The 13,824-nt window shown below is 48.0% G+C and overlaps 1 protein-coding gene across 1 annotated transcript in view; it reads right to left on the bottom strand.

The window, feature by feature from the left end:
• Positions 1-10,940, bottom strand: part of LOC141253217 (uncharacterized) — a 243,018-nt gene extending 232,078 nt beyond the window's left edge. Inside the window, exon 1 of the mRNA XM_073670911.1 lies at positions 10,814-10,940. The gene's annotated coding sequence lies outside the window, so the exon portion shown is untranslated. The remainder of the gene's footprint in view (positions 1-10,813) is intronic.
• Positions 10,941-13,824: the final 2,884 nt, after the last annotated feature.

Genomic DNA, 13,824 nt, shown 5'->3' on the forward strand with positions numbered 1-13,824 from the left:
GTTGTCACGTGCTGTGACCACCAGCTATCTCAGAGACTCTTGCCCGCTCACCTGGGAGCGCATCTCCGTTACCTGCCTGCTTGCCAGCCCGGAGGTCCCGTTGTCACGTGCGGTGACCACCAGCTATTCCAGAGACTCTTGCCCGCTCACCTGGGAGCGCTTCTCCGTTACCTACCTGCCTGCCAGCCCGGAGGTTCCGCCGTCACGTGCCGTGACCACCTGCTATTCCAGAGACTCTCGCTTGCTCACCTGGGAGCACACATCTACCATCTGCCTGCTAGCCTACCCGGAGGCTCTGCCATCACAGGTCGTACCTACCCCTTACCCAGAGACTGCCCTGATCACTTGCCGTAACTCCCTGTCCGTTCACCCAGAGACTGCCACCCGCTCCCTTACAAGGGCCGCCCCCTTGTATAGTAGCTCAGAGGTTCCGCCTCCCGGACCCGTTACACTTACGGCCACGCCAATCGCTACAAATTCCAGATGAGGCACAAAAACAGCAGGTGCTTCAACGGATATCAAGTGCTCCTTTAAGTGGGCTCTCCTCCACATCAACTTCAACATCACAAATACTCCAGTCCTCAAAGGTGTCACCCAAATCGCACTTGCTTCCTCACAGCTCCCAAATCTCCAGCTGCCCGTCTGAGTATGAGGTAGAACAGATGGTTGAGTCTGCAGAGCTGTTTACTCATACTATAGCCTGGGAATCAGAGGTCGACTCCAGAGCTTCTGTGAATCCAGACGAGGAAATGATCTGCACTGATGCCCAGAATCTTTATGAGTCGGATCCAGGACCAGACGCAGAAGGTTCTGACCATAATGTAGACCCTCATTCCCAAACTGTAACTCCTGTTGGTGGAGACAATGAGGAAGACGATGATAAGACTCAAATACCTGATTGGAGCGACAACTTTAGTTTTTTGTCAGGGCAGGAACAGGTTGGCTCTGAGGACGACGGGTGTGATAACGCACAGGGTGATGATGATGAGGTCGGAGATCCCACTTACTGTCAACCCACAGTCAGCCAAGAGATGAGGTCAGCAGAGGAGGTGGAGGAAGATGCTAGTGACGACGAGGTCAGGTTGCGCCTTCCTGGACAGAGACGTAGTACTGGAAGCACGTCAACAACTGCATCCTCAAACACAACTCTGCCTCTCACCACAAGTCGTGGTGGCTCTTCAGGTCGCATGGGTGCTAAGCCTTGCATAGCCTGGGCATTTTTTCAGATCGATAAAGATGACCCAACTCGTGTTATCTGTAACATTTGTCAGCAAAAGCTAAGTAGAGGCCAAAAAATACATAGTTTGAGTACTTCATGCATGAACCGGCACATGGACATGAAGCATAAGTTGCAGTGGGAAGCTCAGTGTGCTACAATGCGGTCTAGCCGGCCGGGCCAACCACCGTCTGCCATATCTTGTGCATCCGCGGCCTCTTCATCCTCTGTGACTGGGGGGACAGCAGTCACACCTGTTTTGGGGCGCAGACCTGCCACCTCTTTACCCGCAACAGCCAGCGTGATTGGCAGGTCATCATTTTCTTTGGAGGTGGTAACACCAGCTGGTCTTGAGCGCTGTCCGACATCGATAGCACCACCTTTGGATCAACGCAACCTAACATGTCCGCCTGCATCTTCCTCACAGACCGGCAGTTTGCCGGGGACACCCTTATCAACCCCGTCTAAGCACAATAGCCAGCCCTCGGTCCCTCAGATGTGGACAAGTAAAAGACCATTTCCTCCTAGCCATGAGAAAGCTAAGAGGTTGAATTTCACCATCTGCAAGCTCTTGGCTTCAGAAATGCTGCCTTTCCGCCTGGTGGACACAGAGGATTTTCGAGACCTTATGTCCGTCGCAGTGCCCCAGTACCAGATGCCCAGTCGGCACTACTTCTCAAAGAAAGGTGTGCCTGCGCTCCACCAGCATGTCGCACACAACATCACCGCTTCTTTGAGAAACTCTGTGTGTGACAGGGTGCATTTCACCACAGACACTTGGACGAGTAGGCATGGACAGGGGCGTTACATGTCGCTGACTGGGCACTGGGTAACTATGGTGACAGCAGGACAAGGGGCTGCTGTCCAAGTCTTGCCGTCCCCACGAGTTGTGCGTCAATCCTCTTTATGTCATTTTTCCTCCACTGCTTCTGCCTCCTCAACCTCCTCTCGGTCTTCCACCTGCACCCAAAGCCTGTCTGGTCATGCCACAAGCTTTCTAACTGCGCAGAAGGGATCCTGCACACCTCCTTACTATGCTGGCAGTAGGGCTCAACGTCATCAGGCGGTTTTTACATTGAAATGTCTGGGAAATGTGAGTCACACAGCTGAGGAGTTGTGGTCAGCTCTGGAGAACCAATTTCATGAATGGTTGTCTCCACTGGACCTGAAACCAGGGAAGGCCGTGTGCGACAATGCTGCAAACCTGGGTGCGGCCCTTCGCCGGGGCAATGTCACACACGTGCCTTGTATGGCTCACGTGTTGAACCTGGTTGTCCAGCAATTTTTAGCCCACTATCCCAGACTAGATGGCCTTCTGCAGAGGGCACGGTCGCTGTGTGCTCACTTCCGCCGTTCGCATCCCGCAGCTCAGCGACTTACATCTCTACAGAAGTCGTTGGGCCTGCCACTTCACCGGCTAAAATGCGATGTGCCTACCCGGTGGAATTCAACTCTGCACATGTTGCAGCGACTGTGGCAGCACCGACAAGCCCTGGTGCAATACGTTCTGACGTATAGCCTGGGCCAACGAGATTCAGAGGTGGGGCAAATCACGCTGGAGGAGTGGTCTCAGATCAGGGACCTATGCACCCTTCTGCACAGTTTTGAAATGGCGACGAAGATGTTTAGTGCTGACGATGCCATTATCAGCATGACTATTCCGGTGATTTACATGCTGGAGCACATGTTAAACAGAATTCGGAGTCAGGTGGTGGCACAAGAGGAGGTGGAGGAAGTAGAGGAGGAGGAGTTGTATGCGGAAGGGCTAACATCTGCAAGGTCCAGACGGTCGGCAGCACCAAGGCGGCAGGCATGTGAGGGTGGGGGAGATGGTTTAACCAGGGCGCATGGTAGCAGCCAAACTAGTGAGGAAGGTGCAGGAGCCCAGGAAGAAGTGGAGGACGAACTGATGGAAGACTCATCAGATGAGGGAGACCTTGATCACATTTCTGTTGTGCGAGGTTGGGGGGAGAGGACAGAGGAAGGAAGCATGATTGTTACCTCGCCACCAACACAACAGGGACTTGGTGCTCCTGGATGCGCAACACACATGAGTGCCTTCTTGCTGCACTACCTGCAACATGACCCTCGAATTGTGAGAATTAGAAATAATCCTGACTACTGGGTTGCCACACTGTTAGATCCCCGGTACAAAAGTAAATTTGCAGAAATTATTCCTGCCATAGAAAGGGATGCACGCATGCAGGAGTATCAGCAGAGACTGTTGCAGAATCTTACATGTGCTTTTCCACAAAATACCAGTGGTGCACGTAGTGAATCTCACAGTTCCAACTTGCCAACCGTGGGACCGTCAAGTGTTCAGCACTCAAACCGTAACAGAACCACAGTATCTGCTGGTAACATCAATTTTGCGGAATCATTTCACCACTTTTTTAGCCCATCCTTTGCAAGGTCACAGGAGACAAGAAGTCTGACACATAGTCAACGCCTAGAGACGATGGTACAGGAGTATCTCCAAGTAAACATTGAAGCCACGACTGTGTCACTGGACCCTTGCTCTTTTTGGGCTTCCAATCTGGATAAATGGCCGGAGCTAGCCACTTACGCCTTGGAGATCTTGTCATGCCCCGCAGCCAGCGTTCTGTCTGAACGTGTGTTCAGCGCTGCTGGTGGTGTGCTGACAGATAAGCGCACGCGGCTCTCCACTGATAATGTAGACAGACTCACGTTCATAAAGATGAACAAATCATGGATCCGAAACGACTTTTCTACCCCTGTGTCATCCTGGGGAGAGTAAAAGCTTGATGATTGGTTAAAATCACCCTACCAACCGTTTTAAGCTTTCAAATTACTAATCATGTTTATCTGTATCTTGACTGGAAAATAATTTGGGCTTTGTAGCAGTGTGCAGCACTGATCCTATTAGGCCATCTATAATAAGCTTCACCAGATTTAAAATTAAAAATAATTTTTAGCTGCATCTAGCCCGGAAAATAATTTTGGGGCTCCGAGATGCGCAAGACACATAAGTGCCTTCTTGCTGCACTACCTGCAGCATGACCCTCATATTGTCAGAATTCGAAGTAATCATGACTACTGGGTTGCCACACTCTTAGATCCCCCAAACTTTTCGATCAACCTTTTCATTTTAATAAAGACCAAAAAAATGGTCATTTTTGAAATTATAAGCATTAGCAGGTTGTTAGAAACTGAAATCAAACAGTTTTCAACTCAAAACTTTATTCTAGGTGATGTTACATTTTCACATAGGACCCCTTGTTCGAAAGGAGCTTCTGAACTCTCTCGTCCATTGAATTTGTCAGGTTTTGGATGGTTTCTGCTTCAATTGTTTTGCATGAGGACAGAATACCCTCCCAGAGCTGTTGCTTAGATGTGAACTGCCTCCCGCCATCATAGACACTCCTTTTAATGATGCTCCAAAGGTTCTGAATGGGGTAGAGGTCAGGGGAGCATGGGGGTCACACCATAAGTTTGTCCCCTTTTATGCCCATATCAGCCAGAGATGCAGATGTTTTATGTGCAGCATGAGATGGTGCATTATCATGCAGAAAAATGATCTTGCTGTGAAATACACGGTTCTTCTTCTTGAACCATGGCAGGAAGTGCTGTTTGAGAAAATCCACATACATTATGGAGTTCATCTTTAGCGCCTTCAGGGATCCTAAAGGGGCCGACAATCTCTCTCCCCATGATTCCAGCCCAAAACATTACTCCACCTCCTCCTTGTTGGCGCTGTAGCTGTGTTTGCGTGGGGTGTCCATCAACCAGCCATCCTCCACTCCATTCATCTGGACCATCGAGCGCTGCACGGCACTCATCCGTGAACAAAACAGTTTTGAAATCAGTCTTCATGTAATGTTTGGCCCACTGGAGCCGTTTCTGCTTGTGTGAAGTGGATAGAGGAGGTCGACAGGATGGCGTATGCACAGCTGCAAACCTCTGAAGGACCCTGCATCTTGTTGTTCGGGGGACGTTGGAGGCACAAGCAGCTTCAAAAACTTGTCTGCTGCTATGACAAGGCTTTTTTGCCGCTGCTCTTTCAACCTGACGTAATTGCCTGTAGGAAAGAGTCCTCAATTTGCCCTTATCAGCACGCACACGTGTGTACTGTGAAACAGCTACATACTTCTTGATTGCCAAGACACTTCATCCTGATCATCGCACAATGTTGATTGTAGTCATGCCTTGACCTAAACACTCCACAATTTGTTGCTTCTCAGCAGCCGACACATCCTTTTTCTTTCCCATTTTGGCAGAAAATGTAGGCTGCTTAATAATGTGAGAGAGCCTTCTTAAGTAGTCTTGCCTTTCATTGGACACACCTGCCAAACTAATTAGCACAGGTGTCTGCAATTGCTTACAGTGATATAAAGAGCCCTGACACACATCACCATCAATGAGTTTAACTGACAAACAAACAAATTCTTCCCTTATCACTCCTAAACACTTTTTGCATAATAATTTGGAACGCGGTGTACATGTGCTTTTCCACAAAACACCAGTGGTTCACGTAGTGAATCTTACAGTTCTAACTTGCCAACCGTGGTCTGTATGGAATTGTTCAATAAAGGGCCCAAAATTAAGATAACATAGATGGGAGAGGTCTCTATGAATAGGAATTCCTAAGTATTTGATACCCTGTGAGGGCCAGGCAAAGGGAAAGTTGGACTGGATGGAATCCTATATGGATTTAGGGAGGGAGACATCGAGGGCCTCAGACTTCGCTGCATTGATTTTAAAATTTTACCATGTAACAAAGTGATCTATTTCAGCCATAACAGCAGGGATGGATATATGTGATTGAGTGATATATACTAGGACATCATCAGCAAATAGAGAGCACTTGTACTCGGTGCCTCCCACCTCAATCCACCTAATATTGGGGTTATGGCGAATTGATGAGAGCAGGTGCTCCATCACTAGGATGTATAAGAGAGGGGACAGAGGACATCCCTGCCTTGTCCCATTGGTGATTGTGAAAGGTGATGAAAATGTTCTGACGCACCCCCTGGGCCTTGGGACACCCGGAGCCGGACCCTTTTTGGTGGATGCTGGTGGTTGTAGTCTTCGTGGCGGCGATCCGGTTCCGTGGCTCAGGGCGGTCAAACCAGTGGCGGAACTATTTATGTGGTTTTGATGTTTAAATGTCCGACTACGCCACCCGTGGATTGCGGTCAGAGTGAACCGCCGCTACAGGGCAGACCGCTAAGGCTGGTGTTGTGGGTGCAGCAGAGCGTAGCATAACTCCCCACGGGAGGAGTATAGCCTCAGGGCAGTGTATGCGGAGGATGGGGGTGATGGTGCAGGGCAGCAGCAGTAACGACACGGAGTCAGTGATGCAGTTCAGGGCCTTTACTCACAGTTCTTATTATCCAGACCACGTCTGCAGGTAACGGCTGCCCACGTCGTACTGTGCTCACCAGGTGAGGGGCTCAGACAACTCCCAGATAACTTTGGAGCGCTTCACAGGACCCCCTTTGTGTGTCCTTTGTCTGGCCTTTCTTACCAACACTTCTGTCCGGCTGCCTCGGGCCTCCTCTTGGTAAACTTGGCGCCAGTTTCCCTGACCCTATGTGGTGCCTTCCTAGCGGGTGGAGCAAGGGGCTGCGCCACATAAAATGTCAGAGCCTCCGGTTTCTAGCTGAGGGTCGTTTCCTGCCTCCACTAGTTCGGGGACCGGTCTCCCCCTTTGGCCTGACCCCTCCACGCAGGTGGATTCGGGCGTGCGGTGGCGACTCGCCCGTCCGCACCCCTGGGATCCCTTCATTCCTCGTTCCTGGAGCCTTCTCCGCTCCTCTTCCTTCCTTCTCCCTCTTGCAGGCCTGGGCCTCTGTTACTAGGCCCGCCTCATGCAGAGCCCCTGCTCCCTGCCACTTCTGCTCAGACTTCTCTGCACTAAACTAAGATGGTGCCCACCTTTTATACTCCCTTCTCAATGCACCCAGGAACTGCTTCCTCCCTGCTCCTGCACTGCAGGGTTCCCCTTCCTCAGTGTTCCCTCCCCCCACTCCAGCCAGGGACAGGGACTGTCGTGCCCATCTCAGGGGCATATTGGTCGCCCTGCCCCACGGCAATGTGGTGTAATGCATGCAGGTGTCGGGTCCTGATCCACACTCCATCCTTATCTGAGAGTGAGATATCACACCTCTGGGTGAGGTGCAATACATCTGTAGCAACCGAGCCCTCGGTGCTACAGTTCCATTTATCTTCAGCCTAGGTGACGTATTGTGATACAGGGCCGTGATTTTGGCTATAAAAGGGTCCCCTAGACCCCTACCCCAAGCTTTTTAAGAGAATCATATATGGCGTGCCAGGAGACTCTATGGAATGCTTTCTCAGCATCCAACGAGAGTATCTACTTACAAATTTTTAACTGCATCTAGCCCAGGAAATACTTTGTGCCTAGTAGCAGTGTCTGCTAGTCAGCGGATTATCCCGGCTGTTAAGCAAGCTACACCACCTGTAGTTTGGACACTTAATTTTTTCAAAGGAAATGCTTCGGGACCACGGGATACTTAGTGAAGAGCATCAGGAGGCACCCCAAGGCATAGGGGCTGGGACTGGCACTAGGATGCCTTGCGGTGGACAGCCGAGCTCGATCCTTATAAAAGCTTTTTAACTGCAGCAGCTTTAGTGGACGCTACTGGAGCTGGAATTACGCGGCTGCTGGCATGAGACTTGCCCTCCAATAGATCCTTGTAAATGGATTTAAAGTGTATTCATTCAAATTAGAGGGACAATTTAAATTAAAAAGCTTAGAGCTGCCTCCACCACAGGGGGGCTCTCTCGACCCACCAGCGGACAGGCACCAGTATTGGGAGAGGGGGGCTGGCCGTCAGGGTTCACCGCGGCTCTGGCACAAACCCGGCGACACGGAGGTGGCACGGGCAGGAGCGGACTGGCCGTCTCGGCTTCTCACTTTTTGGATTTTAGAAGGGCATGACATGCCTATATCTGTGTCTCCCCCTCCTTTTACTCCTCCACCTCTTTTCTTTTCGCATGACTATATGTACTTGTCACTTTTCCATGTGTTAGTTGTGTCTTCTGAGCAGTTTGTCAGCTTTTGGACACCTTTGAAGGTGTTTTCTATGTGTTTCTATGTGTTTTTGTTTGCCTGCCATTGGTTTTAACGGTGTTCGAAGGTGTTCGACGAACAGTTCGACGAACAGTTCGGCGAACACACGGGTGTTCGACGAACCGAACCGAACTCGAACACTACGGGGGTGGCTCAACACTATTGAACAGTGAGCGACACACTCAAACTGTTTTTTTTAGATACAAATGGCCCATAGAACTGCAAAACCACACTTCTATTTCTCTGGCCTACACCAGACTATTTTCAACAGATATATTTGTGTCTGAAAAATCAGAGGCACACTTTTTTTTGGGGGGGGGGGGGGCACCAAAAGGTTAATAAGATGGGTATTTGTACATTGTGAAGGAGGAAAAAAAAAAAGAGGATTTAGATTAAAAAAAAGGATTTTTCCTGGCCCCCGGGACCTGGAGCTAAGTCCAGCAATTTCAGCAACAGGAGCAGCACACATGACTGTAATGCAGTGTTTGCTGGTATAACCACTGCGTCTCCTATACAGCCTGCCTGCCTGCCTGATATACCTGGGATGGATATTAGTCCTGAGAAGGACTGTTTGTTTGATCTGGCAGCCTTTACAGACCCTACACTAACTATTTTGCAGGATATAGCTCTCCCTAAATCAGCAGCGCTGTCCCTACACTGTCTGATCCGGAGCGACTGTGTCCAAGATGGCGGCGCCCGGTTTTAAATACTCGAGGTGACGCTGTGCGGCCAGCCAATCACTGTAATGCCCACAAACAACATGGCTGCGGCATTACAGTGACTGGCTGGCAATCCCCGCATGTTCATTGGCTCTGTAAAGAGCGCCAAACATGCAGGGCGGAGACCCGAGCTCCCGCCCAAGTAACCCGGAAATGCTCGGTGCTCGCCGAACATCCCGAGTAGCGTGATGCTCGGGCGAGTACCGAGCAGTGTCGAGCATGTTCGCTCAATACTACCTAGCACCCCACCGATCAGCTGATGGCAGGTCTGGCAGCAGCTGGAGGTAGTGTACAGAGAAGGAAAGGCACAGCGCTGTACACTGTGTAGTGGCCACTGCCTGGTACTACAACTTAGCTTATAAAATTCACTACAATGGGAGCTCAGCTGCAGTCCCTGACAGCCACTACTCAGCGTACAGAGCTGTGGTGTCACAGCTCCATACTGTGTTTACTTCCATCACACATCAGATCATGGGCGTGATGGGTGCCAGACCTGCCCCGATATATTGATGATCTATCCTAAACGATGAAAACTACAGCTGGCACCCGATTGCGCGTGATAGAGTAACTGTGCCTCATCATTCGGGTCCGCTCACACTAGTGTATAAATATTTGGTCCCATCCAGTAAAATGTGATGATTTTTTTTTTCTCACTTGTCATCCATATACAATCCGTTTTTTTTCTCAGCCATTAATAATCTTTTACAGAACCATTTACAGCTTCCTATGTTACAGAAATGTAGTGTAGCTGTAAAAATCAGATGCCACTCCGATGGTCCGTATGGCATGCGATTATTTATCTCGCACCCATCCGATTTTGTACTGCGCTCACAGCATGCTGCCATTTTTTTCTCATGTTGAATACAGCTGAGAAAAATTATGCAGATCTGCACGGCCTCATTGAATAACATCGGTCCGAGCGTAATGCGATTTTTTTATCAGATTGGACTCATCTGATTTATACGTCAGTGTGAGCGAACCCTTATTCGGGCAAAAAGTCCGAACATATACAAGGGTATATTGTCTAAAGAACTTCATTACCGCATGATCAGACTGACAAACCTATCCCTAAACCCTTCTACAGGCAAGGCCTCATTCACACCTCCATTTTTCTCACGTACAAGAAAAACGGGCGGATTATTATGATCAGAGTTTGATCAGCGTTTGGTCCGAGTGTCATCAGTTTTTCTCGTTCGTAGAGAAAACAAAATTCGCCATCTTCTCCGATGTGACAGTCCTTGAAAATCAGACAGCACTCAGATGTCACCGTTTTTTTCACGGACCCATTGACTTGTATTGAAGATTTTGATCAAACTCTCAGATCAAAATTGTACATGTCGCCATGATTTTCTGCAAAAAATAAGGGACATGTGAATGGCCCCACAGACTGGTACAATGCTATCTGTGAAAAACCACGTCTGAATGAGGCCCAGATCTTCTTACTTCACTAGGACAGCACCGAACTACCAATCACCCACACTGGCTCCAAAGTGCCCCCCGACATTTACCACCCGCCATCATGATAATTTCACAAGTCAGTTACGATAATGCGTATCTATGTGCCCCGGGAAATACGGCTGTCGCTGGCACTCTGAGGGCTTCTAGAAAAGTGGCCACCTTGCCTTCGCTTCATTTTGGGGTGTATCAGTAGCAATAATAATAATAATGCTAATATTCCATTATTATTCTAGCTTTGTGCAGGTGAGAAATGTTACTTGCACGCTAGAGGGCGCTGTCCTAACATCACAGGGATTTTATATAATAAACATCTATAAAATGCTCCAGTTCCTACAACATAAGAAAGCAGATATAGGTCAGTACCTGAAAGTAATGTCAGTGACGGAGAGAGGAAGCCCGAGAGCTCGCCGTGTAGCCTGCAGTGACCGAGGCTCTCAGTCACCATAGCAACAGGACGCCAAACACTCCCACCCACTCTCAAGTGACACACCGAGGAGCTCGCCTCCTAGTGGAGAATGAGGTCATCAGCACGGGCTGTGATGGGGATTGCACAGTCACGTAGTGCAGATCTGAGAGCAGCTCGCCCCCTAGTGGAGAATGAGATCATCACCACAGGCTGTAATAGTAAATACAGTCACGTAGTGCGGTTCTGAGTGGAGCTTTGGGACTTGATGTTGACACCTGCAAACGTGTCCCCTGTGTGGTTGCCATGGTCGGAATGGTAAGCTGTGGGGAGGAGCTGTGCAGCTGACATGCATTTAGGGTCTCCCCTATTATTCCAGTGTGCAGGGCAGAGCCGGTTCATGCGGCCATTGAGTCCCAGTAGCCACTTCACTTTTTTTCATCCTCACTTTCCTAAAGCAGTATTTTTTTAGATGATACCAGCTGTATTTTTTATTACTAGCATTTATAATCCATAAGAATTTCTGATCTTTTATTCCATTTTTTTTTGGGGGGGGGGCGGAAAGGGGGGGACAAAATGACAAAACCAGCAATTTTGCCTTTTTTTCCCCTTCATTGTACTGGATAAATATTCTAACATTTTATTAGTTTGGACAGTTACATGGCAATCCCAAATATGTTAATTTTTGTTTAGATATTTATGTTCTGGTAAAAGTGATGATTTAACTGTTTAGATTTTTTACTTTAAAGGGAGCCTGTCACCAGAAAAAACGCTATTATGGGGTTAATCTTCAGGTTAATAGCGTTACTAACCTGCCTGGCGAAAGTTAGCCGAATTCTGAGGGGAGAAAATGAATTTTATTCCCCCGGTAGCATTTGGTTTCAGTCACGGGGGCAGCACCGGCGCTGGTTCAGTCACCGCTCTGAGAATACAGAAACGGTGCCACCCAAAACCGGGGGCATATTACAGATTCCGCTCTGATACCCGCTCTTAACCTGTGCCGGTGCCGCCCTCGTGACTGAAATCAAATGCTGCCGGGGGAATAAAGTTCACTTTCTCCCCGAGCATTTGGCCAAGTGCAGGCGCCGGGCAGGTTAGTAAGACTATGAACCTGCAGATTAAGCCTAGGTCTTCAGGTTAATAGCATTTTTTCTGGTGAAAGGTTCCCTTTAATTCTTTTCATTGGTTTTTAGATTTTTTATTAGTTTCACTTAGGGATCTTAAAATTGCAATCATTTTTATAATACCCTGCAATACTGTAATATTGCAGGGTGTTATCAAAGTGTAAAATTACAGGTTGGGCTTCATAGGTGTACAGACCTGGCAGACATAGGGGCCTTCTGTAGCCCATTTGCTGCCATGATGACACAGGCATCTCAGAGATAAAAGAAGCACTCCCACGAATCTTATTTGTCATTAAATGTGTGCATGTAGTTTAATGGGACTGGTCTTCTCCTGTGACGACCTGGCATGCTACATGAAAGAGTGGGTCCTGGTTGGGTATTGGTGTTGATGAGGTGATGCCCTTGCGCCCGTGCAGGCCTCCTGTGGCGATGGTGTTGGCCGGTCAGGACTATACTGTGGCATGTAAAAGTTTGGGTCAAACTTACAGTTATTGTGAACAATTAAGCAAGTTGAAGATGAAATGATCTCTAAAAGGCCTGAAGTTAAAGATGAGACATTTCCTTTGTATTTTAGGCAAAAAAATATATATATTGTCATTTTGTTTTCATTTTAAAAATTACAAAAAAGTAAAATGGGCCGATGCAAAAGTTTGGGCACCCTTGGAGATTTCTGTGCTCAGGTAACTTTGACCAAGGTTTCAGACCTTAATTAGCCTGTTAGGGTTATGGAATGTTCACTATCATCTTTAGAAAACGCCAGGTAATGCAAATTTACCAGCTTTATAAATACCCTGCCTCCTCTAACCTTGTGCCAAACAACAGCAGCCATGGTTTCCTCTAGCAGCTGCCTAGCACTCTGAAAATGAAAATGCTGAGGCCCACAAAGCAGGAGAAGGCTATTAGAAGATAGCAAAGCGTTTTCAAGTTGCCCTTTCCTCAGTACGAAATGTAATTAAGATATGGAAGTTAACAGGAAAAGTGGAGGTCAAGATAAGGTCTGGAAGACCAAGCAAAGTTTCAGTGAGCGCTGCTGGTATGCTGGTAGGATTGCTAAACAGACAAATCGGAACCCCCGCTTGACTGCAAAGACCTTTAGAAATATTTAGCAGACTTTAGAGTTATGGTACATAGTTCTAATGTTCAGAGACACCTGCACAAATATGGCCTTCATGGAAGAGTCACCAGAAGAAAACCTGTCCTGCGTCCTCACCATAAAATTCAGCATCAGAAGTATCAAAATAACATCTAAGCAAACCTGTTGCATTTTGGAAACAAGTCCTGTGGACCGATGAGGTTAAAATAGAACTCTTTGGCCACAATGATTAAAGGTATGTGTGGAGAAAAAAGGGCACAGAATTTCAGGAAAAGAACATCTCACCAACCATTAAACATGGAGGTGGATCAATCATGCTTTGGGGTTGTGTTGCAGCAAATGGCACTGGGAACATTTCATGGGTAGAGGGAAGAATGGATTCAATGAAATTTCAACAAATTCTTGATGAAAACAACACCATATGTAACCAAGCTGAAATTGAAAAGAGAATGGCTTCTACAAATGGATAATGATCCTAAACACACATCAAACTCCACAATAGATTACCTCAAAAGGTGCAAGCTGAAGGTTTTACAATGGCCCTCACAGTCTCCTGATCTGATCATCATTGAAAATCTGTGGCTAGACCTCAAAATAACAGTGCATGCAAGAAGAGCCAGGAATCTCACAGAACTGGAAGAATTTTCCAAGGAAGAATGGATGAAACTCCCTCAAACAAGAATTTAAAGACCCTTGGCTGTCTACAAAAAGCATTTACAAGCTGTGATACTTTCAAAAGGGGGTGCTACTAGGT

The sequence above is a fragment of the Phyllobates terribilis genome, unplaced genomic scaffold (genome assembly GCF_046119375.1).
Source record: "Phyllobates terribilis strain yellow unplaced genomic scaffold, ASM4611937v1 Scaffold_1__5_contigs__length_1240528914, whole genome shotgun sequence".
NCBI classification, from domain to species: Eukaryota; Metazoa; Chordata; class Amphibia; order Anura; family Dendrobatidae; genus Phyllobates; species Phyllobates terribilis.